General features: G+C 38.9%; 1 pseudogene; it reads right to left on the bottom strand.

The window, feature by feature from the left end:
• Positions 1-7513: 7513 nt before the first annotated feature.
• Positions 7514-7661, bottom strand: LOC123326872 (annotated as a pseudogene).
• Positions 7662-11071: the final 3410 nt, after the last annotated feature.

Below are 11071 nucleotides of genomic sequence, written 5' to 3'. Positions count from 1 at the left end.
CTTTGGCTCAGGTCATGATCCTGGAGTCCCGGGATCGAGTCCCGGGATCGAGTCCCGCATCGGGCTCTCTGCTCAGCGGGGAGTCTGCTTCTCCCTCTGACCCTCCTCCCTCTCATGCTCTCTGTCTCTCATTCTCTCTCTCTCAAATAAATAAATAAAATCTTTAAAAAAAAAAAAAGAAATTGTTGACTCTAGGCATCTCCAATTTTGTATAATAAAAAGCTCACTCCTATTTTTTAAAAATGTTAAGTCAGTCTTAGAAAACAGGCTTTCAAACAATAAACCAAAAAATAATCATACCACCTATAAAAAAAAGTCAATATTCATGTTTTCTCAAGAAGATAAGGCTAGAGGACAACTGTAGTCAATTTAGTTGATTTACAAATGACTTGCACTAACTCATATATTAGACATCTTAATAAGAGTAAAGGTTTTATCGTGAAACTGTGCTAAAGTCCTAAGTCCAATATCTATCATAAGGGGATTGAAGTCTTAAGCATTACACTGTCCTCTAAATTAAGGAGGTTGTCTAGGCTCTATTTCCAGCAGTTTCTGAATGTGATTTAACTGGATATGCAGTGATTAAATATCTTGTTACTATCCATTTCTGGGACAATTAACTCCATTTAAATGAATTCTCTTTCTCAATATTTATTTCAAATAATTCCCTAGACTGTCTTGGCTTATATCTAAGTAACTCGGGAAATTATTTCATGTGGAAAATCGAGAAACTTAAACTTCAGATTTCAGTTTATTAAGCTTTTCTTCTTGAGCGATCTAATGATAGGGTGTCAGTGCTAAGACATTACCGACAACATGGGGAACACTTAGTGAATATATGAATATGAAAGATTGTACAGAGAGGACTGACGTAGAAACGCTGTGACTCTTCCTGATCTGCTTTCCTTTTATTTCCTTCCACAACAATTTCTGAAATGTGTACTTGCAAAATAACCTAGTCAAAGAGGAGTTCGAAACATCTCAATGTATTGGATACATTTTATTAACAAATTGATCATTTCATCATCATTGATTAAGTTGTTAAGCAGAGAATCCAGCCACATTAGGTACTAGAGAGGATAGCTGCAGGTACCTTCCTTCAAATAGCAGAATCAATGGAGAGACGTGAAATTTTGGTGACACTCTTTTCATTATCATTATTCAGTGATTTTTTTTTAAATTCTTTAATGGTGGTGAAATATACATAAAATGAAATTTATCATTTCACCCATTTTTAAGTGAACACTCAGTGGCATTAAGTACAATCACATTGTTGTATAATCATCACTGGCATCCAACTTCAGAGCTTTTTCATTTTCCCAAACTAAAACCTATTCCCATTATTATTTATAAGACATTTATCATATTTATTATTTATGTTATTGTTTAAGTTATTCTCATTTCCCCTTCCCTCTCACCCAGGCAACCACCATTGTAATTTCTGCCCTTATGGATCTGACTGCTCTAGATACTTCATATAAGTGGAATCATGCAATACTTGCCCTTTTACAAGTGTCTAATTTTATTTAGCATAATGTCCTGAAGTTTCATCTGTACTATAGAATATGTCAGAATTTCTATCCTTTTTAAGGCTGAATGATATTCCTTTGTATGTATAGACCACATTTTGTTTGTCTACTAACCATTCAATGGACACACGGTCCACTCCCCCCTTCAGCTATTGTGAATAATGCTGCTATGAACTTGGATATACAAATATCCGTTCAAGTCCCTGCTTTCAATTCTTTTGAGTGTATACCCAGAAGTGGAGTTGCTAGGTCAGATGGTAATTTTATTTTTAATTTTTTGAGGAAATGCCATACATTTTTTACAGAGGCCGTACCATTTTATATTCCTACCAGCAAGGCACAAGTTTTTCAGTTTCCTCACAACACTTGCTATTTTCCATTTGCGTTTTTTATTTCTTTGTTTTTTTGGTTGCTGTTGTTGTTGTTTTTATAATAGTCATCCTAGTGGGGGTAGAGTGTTATTGCCCTTTTAAGGGTAGACATCTGGAGAAGCTACTGTCAAAAAACAGTAAGCAACGGCACTATATATAAGAAATGAGTTCTCCAGTTTTTATTATATGTATCATGAAAATTAGCACATAGACCTATTTACAGAAAGCCAAGGCATTCTTCCATTATTCTGAACCTCAGACCAGTTCATTTCTCCTTTCAATAGGGTGTATTTAGTGCTTACTATTTTCCTACCATTATTATAGACAATGGGTGCTTACAGTCTGGTAGAAGAGATGGGCAATTAAATAAATAAAACTGCTATTTGGGAAAAGTATTTATGCTAGAGAGGCATGAAAGCAAGGTAAGCAGCCCAGTCTCAGGATGTCAGGGACAACTTTCTCCAGGAAGGAATGACTATGTCCACACTTGAGTGAATAGAAGTCAGCCAGAAGGTAGGGGAAACTAGAAAATATTCCACATGTTGGAAGTCAACTCTAAAACTGCATGTGGCCTTTCTTGGTAGATTATAGTAGCTCAGTGTTTATTTGCCACTTGGGACAATAAACCAAGGAATAAGCAGGAAAAATACCTCACTGGTTTCTCAGAAACTCACTTGTACTAATAAAGGTGATTCACAGAAATGTCCTTGATGCCACCGAGGTGGGCATTCAACCACTATTCTGGAATTTTGTGGCATATGTGTCATATGTCTATGTACAGTATTACCTGTTCTCTCCCCCAACACATGCTTGGCTAGAGTTTCAAGTGTAGTACCGGAAAAGTTACCCTGGATCTCCCCCCTCTTCTTTCAGTAATGCAGAGATCATAAAACTTCTGAGCAGAAACATGGAGACATCTCAGGAGTGGAGCTAGGTATGTCTACACAGTAGCAATAAATGTTCTTTACTAAGTGCCCCTGAGAGATTAATGCCGACTATCACACAAGACAGAATAAGCACAAGGCATCACAAAGCATTCCTATACAAGTACCAGACACTGACACTGAGGAAAGAGGCTGGGTAAAACCCTTGAAATGAAAGAGAGCCTAACTCTTGAAGAGACACACTATCCTTTTGTGTTACTTTCCTAGGGCTGTTGTAACAAAGTACCACAACTTCGTGGCTTAAAGCAATGTACATTTATTCTCTCACAGTTCTGGAAGCTAGAAATCCAAACTCACTGCATCAGCAGGGCCATGCTCTGAAGGCTTTAGGGAAAAACCCTTCCTTTCCTCTTCCTAATTTCTGGTGATTTCCAGGAATCCTTGGTGATACTTCATTTATGGCAGCATAACTCCAGCCTCTACCTCCTGAGTCACACAGCCTTCTTCCCTGTGTCTCTGTGTCTCCACATGGCCTTCTTACAAGGACACCAGTAATACTGGATTTAGGGCCCACCCTAATCCAGTATCACCTCATCTTAACTAATTTCACCTGCAAATACTATACTTTCAAATAAGATTACATTCTGAGGTTCCAGGTAGACATGAATTTTGGGAAGATGCCATTCAACTTGTACAATGTAAATATGGAATTCAGAGTGGAGAGTAGTGCAGGGGTGGGAATTGCCTCAAAATATAAAGATCAAGGGGCTCCTGGGTGGCTCCGTCGTTAAGCGTCTGCCTTCCACTCAGGTCATGATCCCAGGGTCCTGGGATAGAGTCCCCGTATCAGGCTCCCTGCTCTGCGGGAGGCCTGCTTCTCCCTCTCCCACTCCACCTGCTTGTGTTCCCTCTCTCGCTGTGTCCCTCTGTGTCAAATAAATAAATCTTTAAAAAATATATATAAAGATCAAGAGAGAACAAATTGTGACAGATATTTTCTTAGTTTATTGAAAATAAACTAGAGAGTGCTCGCTTCGGCAGCACATATACGAAAATAAACTAGAGAAGTCATTGAGTGGGTTATTATTTTGTAGTCCGTTATGAAATGATATGATTTTTTCCAGCCTAAGTTTTTTCCAGATTTGTCCAGCCTAAGAAGAGATTTAAATGGGGAATCTGTTGTGATAGCCATGTGTCTGATGCTATGTGAAAAGTTAATGGGAAATCTTGTTTATCCCCTTTCCATTTGAGGCTTTTTTTTTTTTAACAGAATGCAAACAGAACTCACCTGTAGTAACTTTGTAGTTCACTGAAAAATTTTTATTGCTAAAAATAAGGAAGGATTCAGGTTCAAGATGGTGATATAGGAGGATCTGAACCCACCTCCTCCCACAGACACAGAATCTACAGCGAGGTATGGAACTGTTTCCTCTGGAAAAAAACCTAAGAATTAGCAGAGCAACTCCTGCGTAAAGCGGAGCGATAAGAAAAAGGCTTGGAAGCAGGAAGGAAGGGCTGAGACACAAGCCATGAGCCCCACCCCCACCCCAGGGCGGGGACACACAGGTGGGGGCTCAAAACCCGGAACTTCTCCCTGAGGAGCAAAGTATTTGAACCCCACGTGGGCACCGCGACTTTTAAGAACTGCACGTGTGGAACGAGCGCCTAAAACACCTAGCTTTCAAAACCCACCGGGGCTGGGGTCCAGGAGAACTGGCTCTGAAAAGGCTCCCGCACAGGCTCACTCAGGGGCCCAGCACAGGAGCTGCCTTTTAAAAAGCACCCGGACTCTACGTGAAGAGGCTTATTTGTTAATTTAAAGTGTAGACCTGAGGGGCAAGACATACTCTCCGGGGACAACGCTGTCAGGAGCCATTTTAGCATTCTCCCTCTGCCTTGCTAAAGCTGCAGGGTTTTGTGTTTCCTCCTCCCCCTCTTTACCACACCCTGCCCAGGGGCCATCTTGACATTCCCCACGGCCTTGCTCCACCTGCGGAACGCCAACTTTGCCCTCTCCTGCTTCACTAAAGTCGTCAAGCCCAAAAGAAGGACATTTTTATCCAGGTACAGTAACAGAAATACTCTTTCTTTCTTCTCTCCTTTAATACATGTGTACTAAACTCCTGTCGTAACTCAATCAGGATACTAGGTGTTGCAGATACGATGGTGAGAAGAAAAGAATTGTCTCATAGTCAAATGGGTATTCAGTAACTTAAACACAAAAACTAAATGCATAATTACGAAAAGGGACAAGTGCTATTAAGAAAAGGTATGAGGTACTTATCAGCACATATAAAATGTAAATAGGTTACTATGTGTGGTTGGTGGCTTGGTCTTATAATGGGATATTGGACAAAAAGCTTGATTCAGGTTTGTGCAGGTGTGGTAGGCAAAATTCTAGAGATGGCCTTCTAAGACTCCTATTCCTGGTTGTTCAGACAAACACTAATGTAGTACTGTTATGAAGGGATTTTAAGTATCTAATTAAAGTCTTAAATCCATGGATCTTAATCTATACAGATTATCTGGATGTTCCTGACCTAGGCAGGTATACCCTTTAGAAGCAGAGAGTTTTTTCTGGCTCGCACCAGAAGGATTTGACACACTGTTGTTGGTTTTGAAGATGGAAGGCGACATGTGAGAAGTGCAGGCAGTTCCTAGAAGGTGAAAGCAGCCCCAGGCCAAGACCCAGCAAACTTTGGTCTTACAGCCCCTGGGAGCTGAATCCTGCTGACAGTCTGAATGAACTGGAAAGTGGATTCTTCCACAGAACCTCCAGATAAAAGCCCAGCCAGATGACGCCTTGATTTTAGCCTTATTAGATCCCAAGCAGAGAGCTCACTTAAACCAAGCTGGACTTCTGATCTATGGAAACTGTGAGATAATAAATGTGTTTTGTTTTAAGCCACTAAATTTATGATCATTGGTTATGTGACAATAGAAAAGTAATACAGTAGTGATTGGGAAAGGAAGTGAATCATGGGTAACTAATTTAAAGAATTAGTGTGTTGGGATGATTTACAGCAATAGCCCTCAATAAGATCCCCACAAAAGGTCTTGAAGTCTCTGCTTCATTCTTGGAAAATCACTACAAACCAAAGCTCATCGATTTTAAGATGACACAACTACAGATTTCTTCCTTAGAGTGAGTTGATACCTACCTCCCTGTAGTTTTCAGTTCTGGATCTTTGATCTAAGTTGGAGGAATACTGAAGGATATAATGCATAAAGAAGCTAGGGGGCTGATGTGACCTACTTCTAGCAAGAAGTAAGTTTAATTCTATCTCTAAACGATGACGGGGGTATTATGAAACCAGCATTTGCTAAACTAGTTTATGCAAGTCATGTGCCATAAAATAAGCCATTTGGTCCTTACAAGGTAAGAGTGTCCATTTTACATATCAGGAAAGCAGATGTAACCCTGAGAAGGGTTAAGTAAGCCCCCCAATATCAAACTGCTTTTAAGTGGTAGAAGGAGAATGTAGTGTTCCTTTGAATTGCCTTTTGCTATACATGTCCTTCTAGAAAAGGTTAGAGTTTCCTGGTTGAGTAGTCTTCAGGGAACTAGACAAAGTGGTCCATTTAATCATTGATCAGAACTCTTATATAGAGGGATCAATGTTTAAAAGGGTTTTGTTACTTTTATTAGTATTTTCATCCACTTAAAATTTTTATTGTTATCTTAGGATGCTATGTATATTTCAGCAAAGGTTAGGTCATGTTATTGAATATTCCCCAGTCATACGAGGTCAGCAATTCCAAAATAGACATCTGGGAGCCATTTAATAAATTGATTTTTTTCAAGTGAAGAATATAATAATGCTTCCAGTTTTATACATGATGCTAATCCCCTAATTACGCTCTAAATTGCTCAAGCATCAGGAGTGCAAACCTGACTGAACCTTTTGATATTTGGGGGCCATACTTTTGGCAGGTTCATTATTCTCTTTTATAATTATTTTTATTTTTTCACATTGTTTAAATTGTGTATCACACTTATCATGGAGGGCACACACCTTGTTGTGTTGTCATTTCCATCTCATTTAGGCACTGTTGGCATTGATCCATGTTTTCTGTTTTTTAAATTCCATAGCTGTAATAGTTTTGCCATTTTTTAACCAACTTTAAGAATTGTTATTTACCCAGGGATTGTGCATTTTGGAAAACTAATATTAACTCCTCATATGGAAGGATTTTAGTTAGCTTCTCAAAGTATTTAAGCAGTTATAAAATGCATATCATTTGCTTTGAAATATGTTCAGAAGATGTATGCATGTGACATGTTAATTTATTCAGTTACAGTGGAGCTGAAAGGAAAGGAAATGTCAGTTTTGTTGAAATTATAGGATCCTTTTCTTTCTTCTTTAAAAATAAAGCTTATGTGTATTTGGAGCTTCCAGTGATGGTTAAGTCTATAATAAAGGGCAGAATCATGCATTCAATATTTAGTGTACTTTTGGAATGAAACCTCTTACATGTTTAAACATATGTTTCTTTGTAAATGTTTCTCTTCTCCATTTCTCTTGCCAAGAGATAGAAAACAATTTTTATTTTGCATGCTACCTTCAATCTTTTGATTAATAGTGGCTCCCTGAATACAAATCTAAGACTAAGTCCAAGATCAAGGCCCCATTCAGAGGTAAAGAATATCATAGTTCATTATCAGGAGTTACACGGACACAGAGGGAAGTGTTGGTACACCTGGTGTGTACCTTTGACCTCATCTTTTTCATCTCAGTTTCTAGAAGGAGAAAGTTCAGTATGGATGTTGTGAAAAATCCCAGCTCATCTCATGTTCGAAGTGTCATAGGCTAAGTTGGAGAGGTCCCTACCACATTATGACAAACTATAGAAATGATCCCTGAAAGTATAGTGTTGTCCCTACCACATTAAAATCTTCACATTAGCAGCCAATATGCTAAGTGCTTTACATATACTGACTGTACTGAGTCCTATACCCTCAGTCACTCCACTAAACTGAAATCACGGTTTCTCAATAAAATATTCAAAACCTTGTCATTAAAAGATGTGAAAAATAGATCACTTTGGCTTCAGTTGCACTTTTGGTGAGGGCATCATATATGCTGTTACCTTATTTCAAAATAATACCAAACATTTCATAGAACATTCAGTTCAGTATAACCATAGGGGCCAAGTCCATGCATAGCTTTCTTCTTAATATCAGCATTACACTATTGTTGATCTTGAAGAATTAACTTAATCCTATGCAACTATATAGTTAATCCTCCACCCACAACTGCAGTATCTTTCTCATAAGAGTTATCACTTTGCTTTCGTTTATACTATATGGTTTTTTGATGATCATCATCAAATATTGCTTATTAAGGGCCACTTGTTCTTGACATCTTTCTAAAATTAGCAGGAGAAACAGACACAGTTCTTTTTTTTTTTTTTTTTTTAATTCTTATGTTAATCCCCATACATTACATCATTAGTTTTAGATGAAGTGTTCCATGATTCATTGTTTGTGCATAACACCCAGTGCTCCAGGCAGAATGTGCCCTCCTCAATACCCACCACCAGGCTAACCCATCCTCCCACACCTCCCCTCTAGAACCCTGTTTGTTTTTCAGAGTCCATCGTCTCTCATGGTTCGTCTAACCCTCCGATTTCCCCCGCTTCATTCTTCCCCCTCCCGCTACCTTCTTCTTCTTTTTTTTTTTCTTAACATATATTGCATTATTTGTTTCAGAGGTACAGATCTGAGATTCAACAGTCTTGCACAATTCACAGCGCTTACCAGAGCACATACCCTCCCCAGTGTCTATCACCCAGTCACCCCATCCTTCCCACCCCACCCCCCACTCCAGCAACCCTCAGTTTGTTTCCTGAGATTAAGAATTCCTCATATCAGTGAGATCATATGATACATGTCTTTCTCTGTTTGACTTATTTCACTCAACATAATACCCTCCAGTTCCATCCACGTCGTTGCAAATGGCAAGATCTCATTCCTTTTGATGGCTGCATAATATTCCATTGTATATATATACGACCTCTTCTTTATCCATTCATCTGTCGATGGACATCTTGGCTCTTTCCACAGTTTGGCTATTGTGGACATTGCTGCTATAAACATCGGGGTGCACGTACCCCTTCGGATCCCTACTTTTGTATCTTTGGGGTAAATACCCACTGGTGCAATTGCTGGATCATAGGGTAGCTCTATTTTCAACTTTTTGAGGAACCTCCATACAGTTTTCCAGAGTGGCTGCACCAGCTTGCATTCCCACCAACAGTGTAGGAGGGTTCCCCTTTCTCCGCATCCCCGCCAACATCTGTCGTTTCCTGACTTGTTAATTTTAGCCATTCTGACTGGTGTGAGGTGGTATCTCATTGAGGTTTTGATTTGGATTTCCCTGATGCCGAGCGATATTGAGCACTTTTTCATGTGTCTGTTGGCCATTTGGATGTCTTCTTTGGAAAAATGTCTGTTCATGTCTTCTGCCCATTTCTTGATTGGATTCTTTGTTCTTTGGGTGTTGAGTTTGATGAGTTCTTTATAGATTTTGGATACTAGCCCTTTATCTGATATGTCATTTGCAAATATCTTCTCCCATTCTGTTGGTTGTCTTTTGGTTTTGTTGACTGTTTCCTTTGCTTTGCAAAAGCTTTTTATCTTGATGAAGTCCCAATAGTTCATTTTTGCCCTTGCCTCCCTTGCCTTTGGCGATGTTTCTAGGAAGAAGTTGCTTTGGCTGAGGTCAAAGAGGTTGCTGCCTGTGTTCTCCTTTAGGATTTGGATGGACTCCTGTCTCACATTGAGGTCTTTCAACCATTTGGAGTCTATTTTTGTGTGTGGTGTGAGGAAATGGTCCAGTTTCATTCTTCTGCATGTGGCTATCCAATTTTCCCAACACCATTTGTTGAAGAGACTGTCTTTGTTCCATTGGACATTCTTTCCTGCTTTGTCAAAGATGAGTTGACCATAGAGTTGAGGGTCCATTTCTGGGCTCTCTATTCTGTTCCATTGATCTGTGTGTCTGTTTTTGTGCCAGTACCATGCTGTCTTAATGATGACAGCTTTGTAATAGAGCTGGAAGTCCGGAATTGTGATGCCGCCGGCTTTGCTTTTCTTTTTCAACATTCCTCTGGCTATGCGGGGTCTTTTCTGGTTCCATACAAATTTTAGGATTATTTGTTCCATTTCTTTGAAAAAAGTGGATGGTATTTTGATGGGGATTGCATTGAATGTGTAGATTGCTCTAGGTAGCATTGAACAGACACAGTTCTTATCTTTTTGAACCATGGATACTTTGGTTTATTTAATTTTCACTTGAAATTCTATAAAATTCTATTTTAAAACTTTTAAAATATATTAAAATATAATGAAGGGTTTTTTTCCCCTTCATTTGAGAACTCTGTACAAAAATAGTGGCAGCTATGTGTTCAATTGGACTAGGGTTTACAGTTCACTGTACCTACTATTACTTAGCTTTTTTTTTTTTTTGAGAGGATGAGAGAGAGGGGGGAGGGGCAGAGAGAGAGGGAGAGAAAGAATCTTAAACAGGCTCCACACCCAGCACGGAGCCCAGTGTGCAGCTCAATCTTACAACCCTGAGATCATGGTCTGAGCTGAGATTAAGAGTCAGACGCTTAACCAACTGAGCCACCCAAGCATCCCCTGTTACTTAGCATTTTAACAGTTCCTCAGCCCTCTACCCAAAGATGCTACTAACACTTTATCATAGTCCAGGTAAGAGTGATAACTCTCCAGCTTTTTAATTCGATAATACTGATGCTGGATTTATTCCTATGCTATAATTCTTGTTAGCTAAAAAGGACCAAGAGCGAGGTCTGCCTTAAACTTCTCTCATCTCCACATTCTATTGACTGTATGACTTACGTAGACAATTATACCTCCGAAGAATAAGGCTATCCAAACTCCAAATAGGTAAACAGAGAATTTGTTCTTATTTTCTTCTTTCTCTATCCTATCAGTGAAGGAATAGGGGAAGATTCTAGGCTTTGGAACATTTGTAAAGCTAAACATGCCAGACTTTATTGGATTATGGGGTTAGATACCTGTTCTTGATAAGTAAGTGTGAGCAATCACTTCCAAGATAGGAAGCCTCAATAGCAAATATTGGAAATGGGGAGAGGTTTTGGAAAAATAAAACATCTTACTTCAGAATGTTCAGAAAATGAAATATGTTACTCCAAAGTAAAAAGGATTTGAGTAAATTTCCATTTTTATTTAATATATGGTAACTATTTCCAACAGTATTTTAATCCTGTGTTTCTAAAGCAGATGGCCCCTCTAGAG

This window comes from Neomonachus schauinslandi, chromosome 1 (genome assembly GCF_002201575.2).
Source record: "Neomonachus schauinslandi chromosome 1, ASM220157v2, whole genome shotgun sequence".
NCBI lineage: Eukaryota > Metazoa > Chordata > Mammalia > Carnivora > Phocidae > Neomonachus > Neomonachus schauinslandi.
The sequence above is the reverse complement of the archived record's forward strand: the minus strand, read 5'-3'. Positions and strand labels throughout refer to the sequence as shown.